The sequence below is a fragment of the Lagopus leucura genome, unplaced genomic scaffold (assembly GCF_019238085.1).
Source record: "Lagopus leucura isolate 7727_CA_CO unplaced genomic scaffold, USGS_WTPT01 Super-Scaffold_100001, whole genome shotgun sequence".
NCBI classification, from domain to species: domain Eukaryota; kingdom Metazoa; phylum Chordata; class Aves; order Galliformes; family Phasianidae; genus Lagopus; species Lagopus leucura.
The window spans coordinates 64,248,439-64,257,295 of record NW_024962262.1 but is presented as its reverse complement, the minus strand read 5'-3'; the positions used below and the strand labels follow the sequence as shown (position 1 = coordinate 64,257,295).

Genomic DNA, 8,857 nt, shown 5'->3' with positions numbered 1-8,857 from the left:
TTAAATCTTTGCCTATCTATTTTCCTTTTAATAGTTATATATTTCAAATTTTCTTTCGACTTCAGTATACTAATTACTGTAAAACTGAATGGCCTCACTCAAAACCAGACCCAGTATATCCTGCTGACTTGTGTGACAGTTTTGGAGCAGGGTGCCAGTTCACAAGAATGAATAACATAGTTGCAGCTATTATATGGCTGGAGGTACATTTCCAAAGTTGTAAGCAGAATGTCAAACAAACAGAACATTTTCTTAGGGTCAAGGTAGACAGGAAAGTGATGTTCACAGAATCACAGAATGGCCTGGTTTGGAAGGGACCTCAAGGATCATGAATCTCCAACCCCCCTGACACAGGCAGGGCCACCAACCTCCACATTTAATACCAGACCAGGCTGCCCAGGGCCTCATCCAACATGGCCTTGAGCACCTCCAGGGATGGGGCATCCACAGCCTCTCTGGGCAGCCTGTTCCAGCACCTCACCACTCTCTCTGTAAAGGACTTCCCCTTGACATCCAATCTAAATCTTCCCTCCTTCAACTTGGATCCATTTCCCCTAGTCCTGCTGTTGTCTACCCTTTCAAAGAGTTGATTCCCCTCCTGTCTGTAGGCTCCCTTTAGGTACTGAAAGGCTGCAATGAGGACACCCCACAGCCTTCTTTTTTCCAGGCTGAACAAGCCCAGCTCCTCAGCCTGTCTTCATAGAGGAGGTGCTCCAGCCCCCTGATCATCTTTGTGGCTCTCCTCTGGACCCAATCCAACAGCTCCGTCTTTCTTGTACTGGGGGCTCCAGACCTGGACACAGTATTCCAGATGGGGCCTCACAAGAGCAGAGTGGAGGGGGACAATCACCTCCCTGTCCCTGCTGGCCACCCCTCTTGTGATGGAGCCCAGGATGCCATTTGCTTTCTGAGCTGCAAGAGCACACTGCTGGCTCATGTTCAGTTTTTCATCCATCAGGACCCCCAGGTCCTTCTCTGCAGGGCTGCTCTCAAGGACCGCTCCTTCCAGTCTGTATGGATGCCTGGGATTCCTCTGGCCCAAGTGCAAAACCTTGCACTTTGCCGTGTTGAACCTCGTCAGGTTCACCCGGGCCCACCTTTCCAGCCTGCTGAGGTCCTTCTGAATGTTATCCCTTCCTTCCACTGTGTTGTACTCAAAGACCATTTAAACCACTCAATGGTGGTGCCTCAATGGTGGTGCCATCAGCCACTGTCTAAGGTGAAAAGTGTAACCCATGTCTATAATACTGTGTTTTAATGAAATAAAGAAACATGTGTCTCCTCTGTGGCAGTGCATATCAACAATATACAGCCTTCTGTGTTTGGAATAAGTAGCCACCTCATTTCACACAAAATTGAAAGGATGTGTGGAAAAAGCAATTCTAGCAATTCATAACACCAGTCCTATCATTAATGACGAGTGAAAAATTTCATTTGTTTACTGTTTCACTTACATTTCTGATATTATTTGTCTGAATACAGAGTATTGACTGGCTTTTTTCTATGAACTGCAAAGCAATAATGAACATTTTCATACTTTTAATTTGCATTCACTCTGTTTGCTATTGCACTAGCACAGATTTTGACACAAGCAAAAATGCATTGGAAAGAATATTCCAGTTTCCAGTGGAAAGATGCGTGTCAGATTAAAGGTTATTTAAAAGGTATTCCTTTCCTGAATTATGTCTCAATGATCATCCTCCAATCCTGCCATGCCCATGAATCTTGCTTAGGTTTTGAAACTACTGACATGAAGGAAATCACTTAATTTTGCTCACTTACACAACTGAAGAGAATTGTTAAAATTCTCTTTCTTTTGCTTGTACTTATTTCTGGAGTATGATAGAGGGTTAATCAGAACTATTTTCTACACTCTGATAACTATTGTAGAGAAAACTACATGAGGCTCAGCTGTGACAGCCTTGAATAGAACATCAGATTTGCATCTAAGCTATGTATTTTAGAAAAGTTGCCCAATTCCATAAAGTCTGACTCTTCCATACCAAACTGTTAGCAGTAAGTTCTCTGTCTTCAACGATTTTGCTTCCTTTCATTAAGGAGAAAAATGGCTACGTTTGAGGAGTATTTTGCTTTTTAGAGAGGGAGGAGATAAATATCTTTATTACGAGTTTCTCGGTGAAAAGACTGTGACAGCAGTGTTTGCTTCCATCTTTCATACACTATCAGGTCCTGCAACCAGCTTTTCCCAAGATAACAGAGGCTCATGGATCATAATACAATCATAATTGCTTGACTCATCAAATGCTTTGAAATTGTGACCAAGAAACATGTAGCAGTTATCAAAAGGAAAAGATGATGTAAGGAGATGAAAGATGGATATAAGGAGAAGTGGAGATGGTTTTTGCAACAGCTGTCTTCACATTCACTTCAATTAGTGTAAGCCATACTAGAAGTGGTGGAAATACTTGCTGCTACTGACCAGCATCAGGAAGAAAGAAGTGACAATACTTCTAAGCTGGCAAGAGATGAAAGGCATCTCACTTGGAAACAAAAGCAACTCAGCAAGCAAGTCTGCTAAGAAGTCAAATGCAATGTGTGATTAGGCATTACTTTGACAAATAGAAGCTACATGCTTTCAGCTCTACATGAGACATGAGGTTGTCAGTGACACTGCAAAACTCCTGCTGTCACATACTAATACCAAGGCCATGGAAAGACACAGAGGTTATACTACTTGCTGTCCTTAAGAATCACCAGTGCTGTCGCGTACTCTGCTCTTACCTTAGATAGTCATTAGACATTTACAATATTTGCAGCTGTACCAGGCCACTAGGAGTTTGGTGCTTTACTGATGGTTCTCCTGAGGTGGAAGACTGGAATTGAGAGCAGTTACAGGTGTCTTTGCAACTGTGAAGTTTTATCTTCTTCAAAATCGAGAGAACAATTTCAGTTAAATATTGCAGCTTCAATTCCTACCAGTAAGTATTCAACTACTCCAGCCTTCACCTACAAGCAGTCCTACTGGTGTACAGAACTACTCTGATTGTAAGGACTTAGTTAGTACTAGAAAGGTAATAATGAACTGAAATCCATGTTGATGACCTTTTTAACTATTCATTTATGGGGGTCTACCTTGAGTTGTCCTTTCCAAGGTCCAAGAATTTATAAACTTTGTCCAGTAACTTGAGACAGAAACCTCCATACTACTCAGCAACATATGCAGGTCATAAATTAAATTCACCTCTGTCTATCAACACAGGCCATGTTCTGACACCATCGCTGCAGCCTCTTCATGGATGTCTGTACAGCACACTTGGTGGCAGTGCAGTTGGCAATGCTCCCCTTTAAACTAGTTAGAATAGCAACAAGAGTAATGCAGACAGCAGCATACTCTTTGTGGACTGTACAAACCTGATGAAAATCCTGGATATATATGTGTGTGATGGTTGTGAACCCCCCCACTGAAGCCTATAGTAATATGTTTTTATGACTGCTGAACTGCACACCACTTAGATTAAAGCTAGTTCAGTTATACTCAATCATTTTCATTTACTTTTTTAAAGATAATGTAAGTGCCAGCTCAAAAGGTTGAATGCTAAATGTGTTTTCCAGATATCTAATGCCCTATGATATGATATCTGAGCAAGAACAACCCCCCGAAACTGCATGCAAATACTTACATTTTCACTCATATTCTGCAGCATGGTTGCAACTTTCAGTAGTAATACAGAGTATGGTTTAAAAATAATTTATTATAATGGTGTATCTTTCAAGGAATATAGCAACAGATATTAAAAGGAAGCATTTGCATCACAGTCAGAACATACTGTTCCTCCCCTCCAGAACAAACACACAGCTCTGATACCCTTTAGGTCTCTCTTGTCTGACAAATACGAATAGGAAAGCAAGCAAGCAAAAACATACAAAACATCTGATTATCAGAGAGTATAGCTTCCTGCATGTTGCACAGGACCTAGGCATTCCTATAAGGAATATCGTTTCTACAGATTGGGTGTTTTAGACCCAATCACTCTGTCTGCACTTACTAGCAACCGTATCTAATGCGATGTGGTAATCTGCTATCTCCCATATTCTTGTTCACAGGAAAACTGGCATTGAGCAATGACCTGGCCAATGGCAGTATGTGATGATGAGTTTAGACAAGCAGTCAGTGCAATTCAGAGGTACTATCTCCCTTTCAAATGTCACACCCCAGTGAAAAATCTGGGAACTGGAAATACCACTCTGACACAATCAGGTAGCAGCAAAAATATTACTCCCATGTTGAATGAACTAGAAACACATATGCAATCTTCTGCTTTGATGTGTATTCTATCTACAGAGCTTTCAGAATCCTTTACCAGCCATTTTACGTGCCACATACTCACTAACCTGGGTGTGTCTATGTCGTGCAAGTCAGTAAAATGAACTTACAGAAGTTGTTGTGTTCTCTGCAGAAGTATAACCACATCTAAGATTAAAAAAAAAAAAAGACAGATAAATTTACAGAATTCCCTACTTCTGCACAACAGCACTGGCACAGTACAAGCAAATGACATCGTTAACTTAAATTCCTGCTATTACACTGGGAACTCTACATGTTTAGAAACTGACCAGAGCATCAGAGTTAACTGCGATGAAAAATACCCCTAGAGGAATTATTCCTACATATCACCAAATGGAAAAGTATGGTCTTTCCGTAGCTTTAGAGAAAAATATCACCAATTCTCTTTTAATTGCATCATTAAAGTTTAATATAAAATAAGCACGATCGTAAAGGCATATATACAAGCACAGCTCTTCACTTTTCTCACATTATATGCCATTCAGAGTCAGAAAACACTTTATGACACTGATTTTATATACATTGCTGACTTGTCTCTTCCAAGTAGTTTTGGTGCCAAAGACTGTGCCAAAACTGCAGCTATTGCAGAAGACTCTACAAAGGAATGCTTTCATATGCTTTTAAGCATGCTAGCAGAAATGCAGAGAATCTGCATTTCTGTACAATCTACTTCTTGCACATCACAGGTTAGAAACTTCAAAAGCAGCAAAAACTTACTTAAGGAAATTGCAAAGAGAAAAACTGACAAGAATGCAAGCCAACCCAAAGGTGTGCACTGGCACTAGCTCTAATGCTATTTGCACTGTCACTGTTGTGCTCTATGACAAAAGACTGCTCTCCAAACAGTAGCAGCATTCTGCCCCTTTCTGCTGAGAATCAGCCACAGCACTTGAGAATACTAAGGCACGCCTTGAAAAACTTCCAGTGTAAATGCAATTGTGTTTGTACCTCAAAAGAGGGGAACAACAGACACTCAGAAATTACCATTGAGGGATAACCCCCCCTTGTCTGTTGGACACGTGCCCATTTGCCCATATACCCAACGCCCATCAGTTCACCAGACCATGTCAGCTATCGCCCTCCAAAGGATATAACTAACAAGTGACAGTTGCTTGGGTTTGTATTTCATAAAGAAGAAAAAAAAAACAATTTAAGACAAAGTAATACAATTTTTGAGTGCTCTCTTCTCACAAGTTTATTTTGACTTCTCAACTTGAGCATTGCTGTGTTTGATTTTTAATGCCACAGTACCTTCACTTGGAAATAAAATTCTTCATCCATAATCACTGTGAAAACAAACAATGAACATTTTATTCTATTCTCTCAGGGTCACATGAATGACACATCTTTGAAATAAAAAAAGCAACCAGTGTACCTAGCAGAATCAAAACAATCTTTTCTCTACAAAAGGAAAAGCACAAAGGGTGATGCATAGGTCTCAAAAGTTTTAATTAAATTTGGAACCTAGTAGATGAATTTAGTTCTACATACAGTTTTCAGGGGATAGAATTCACTTTAAGATGAGGAAAAAACAAGGACATATTCCTTAAAACATAATGTAAGTGAGAGAAGCAAGGTGATCCTATAAACCAGTGATGTGGGATTTACAGCTAGGTAGTTTGTGACCTTTAAACTGACATATCAGGACCATAATGTTCTATACGTAATTCTGTGGGCGGAAGTAGAATTACTGCAGAAAGGACATTCTCCATTGTGAGCTTTGGTTCTACAGGATTCTAGCTACATTAAATCTGCAACTTTGTGTGTAAGAGTAAACTGTAACAGGAGTCAGCAGGATTTGGCATTAACATGAGGTATTATTACAGATTCCTCTGCTCAGACTTCATCCCAAGCCAACTTCTTTCCACGTGAAAAATGATATGAAAAATGGTACCTCCTTACTCTAGACACAGTTTCTTGGATTTTTTAATAATACTGTCTAGTTCTATGTCTAAAAAGACAGACGTATTACTTCTGTTTGTAAATAAAACTGTGACAAATGGATGCGTGCCTAATGTGTACCTTTCCTTATGCATCTACAATTAAAACCAGTAGCATACTTCAGTGACATTACTGACCACACATAACAGGGAAAAAGAACTCTGCCTTTTTAGATCAAGACTCAAGTTTATAGTGCTTACATTAAAAAATATCACTATTTCAACTTGTAAGTGGAACTAATTCAGCTTAGAAACAATTCAGACAGAAAAAAAATATGGAATATTAGAGGATCACTTTGTCACGTTACTTTTTTTGGCTGCAATTCTTAGGCTCTGCAGAATTTTGCCTTATTTGTCTTCAAACTGCAGAAAATTGCCTAATTCCAAAATAAGAAAATTGATCTCCTAGACAGCTGCTCATAAAGAGACAAAGAGGAGCAGAACTAACTACAGTTTCGTTCTGTTTAAAAAGGAATGTAGCATAGTCTTTAAATCCCAACTTGAGGCCTTTTGAAGATGGCTAACAATAAATGCCACAAGCATCAAACAAAATGAAAAATAAATAAAACCCATGAAACAAAGAGACATTTTCATCTACAAGTTACTACAGAAGTGAGTTTAACAATGAATTCCATTCTACTTTGAGTTACAGTTACAGCAGCAAGGATTGAGGTCTATTTTTCATTTTTTTTCATCACACGTAACTCTTTTAACAGTGATGCAGTGGTTCTCACACAGCTGTCTAAGAACTGCACTGATTACTCAGTGCAACTTCTCCTTGTTTCCAGCTGCTAAGCCCCATTAGAAGCAGCTAAAAATACTTTAAATACATTCTTAACAGTATGTTTTTATATAATCAGTTATTGCAGCTGCCACATGGATAACAGGAGACGAAAGAACTGGATCGGCAATAAAATGAACTTTCACAGATGCATTCAGCAAAGCTAAAACATGCACAATCTTTGATTTCTTTGGTTTGCAGACTCCTAAGAATCATATGGATATTTTTTTTTCTAAATTCTTAAGCAAAGCATTGGATCTGCTGAGATTAATTGTGGAGTTACAAAGCTGATTAATTCACCAGTAGTGCAATCCCACTCTGAAATCTAAAGGCTGATGGAAAACACAATACCAAGTCTCCACAGTTTCTGTCAGAACTCTCCTGCTCTCAGAGTGATGCAGGGAAAGATAAATCAAGCAATTGCTAGATGACAGTCTTCTACAACAGTCCACGCAGAGGAAAAATCCTTGTTTTCAAAGAAAAATAAAGGACTGGTGGCTGCTAAGCTGAAGTGGAGCTGCGGAACTTACTCTTTGACTAGCCTGTCTGCATCACAGTGAGCTTACGGACAGAGAGAAGCAGCAGCAGGGAGGTTTGACTTATGTGGGTTTGAAGGAGCTGGACAACACAAGAAGTGTTGAACAAACCAGGGCCAGTATGTGTAATACAGGGCACAGACTCTTCACTAACTAAAGATCAGCAGCTACCCACGGGGCTTCTTCTTACATTTCAAGAAAGTGACACACAGCGATTAACTAGGTCCGGAAGTGCTCATTTGTATTTATTTATTATGGATTTGGGTTTTTTTTTTTTTTTTTTTTTTTTGCTGAGGAACGTGCACTTCGGGATCTTGAAATCCAACCAAAGGGAAAGAACAAGTCTCACATACGGTTGCACTGAGATCCTGTTTACTCCTCTGCCTTCTGCCTCCCCCTAAATGCACCGGTCAGATTTGGCTGGTTTCCAACGCAGGAATCAGAAGACAGGAATTCCGTAATTAACGTTACACAATCTCTGACACAGGAACAAGGCCTCAAGCCTAAGGAAGATGACGTGAGCAGCGAGTGATGGCAATACAAGGTGCGTGCCCGCTCCCTCCACCGCTTCGCCCTGCTTTTCCAGAGGCTTTTCCAGAGAAACAAGGCAGGTCTGTGCCTGCTCCCGTTACTTTCGACTAGGATGGGGCCGTGAACGAGGCCGCCCGGCGGTGAGAACCGTCCTTTTACAGCTCCCGCCGCGCTGCCCTAAGGTTGTGCATAGAGGACGGCGATAACGGCCGGCTGCAGCTCCGAGGGAACCCCGCGCGGTCACCAACCACCCCCCACACCCCCGCGTCCGTTTCTCCCCGCGCGCGTTCAAACCCCGGCCCCGCGCCGCCAAATCTCGCGAGAGCGAACGCCATGCCGGAACCGGGCCGGGCCCCTCCCCTCCGCCGCGCGGCCGGCGGCCTCAGCGCCGCGCACTGAGCGTGCGGCGCCGCCCGCATCCCGGAAGCGCTTTACGGCCGCGCTCCAGGCCCCCTCCCCCTCTCCCTCCTTCCCCCCCTTCTCGGAGACCCGGGGCAGACCGGAGAGCGCCCCCGCACCCGCAGCAGGAGCGGGGGGGGTGCCCCCCTCCAACGGCCGCCGTCCCGACTCCAACGGCCGCCGTCCCGGAGGCCCGGGGCAGAGCGAGGGGCCGGGTGGGCATGCAGCCGCCGCTGGAGCCGAGCTCCCAGCGCAACACGGTGAGGACCGGCCGGGAGGGAGGGGAGGCTGGTGAACGGGCTGGGGGCGAGGCCTCCGCGCCGCCTCGCCGCTGCCCCGGCCCGGGGAACGTGGTGAAAGCGGG

At 42.7% G+C, this 8,857-nt stretch overlaps 1 protein-coding gene across 4 annotated transcripts in view; it reads left to right on the top strand.

Annotated features, from left to right (window-relative positions):
* The first annotated feature begins 8,663 nt into the window (after positions 1 to 8,663).
* The window catches only part of TAB3 (TGF-beta activated kinase 1 (MAP3K7) binding protein 3), a 42,132-nt gene continuing 41,938 nt past the window's right edge, over positions 8,664 to 8,857 (top strand). For all 4 annotated transcript variants that reach the window (XM_042867194.1, XM_042867193.1, XM_042867192.1 and 1 more), the window contains exon 1: positions 8,664 to 8,753. The gene's annotated coding sequence lies outside the window, so the exon portion shown is untranslated. The remainder of the gene's footprint in view (positions 8,754 to 8,857) is intronic.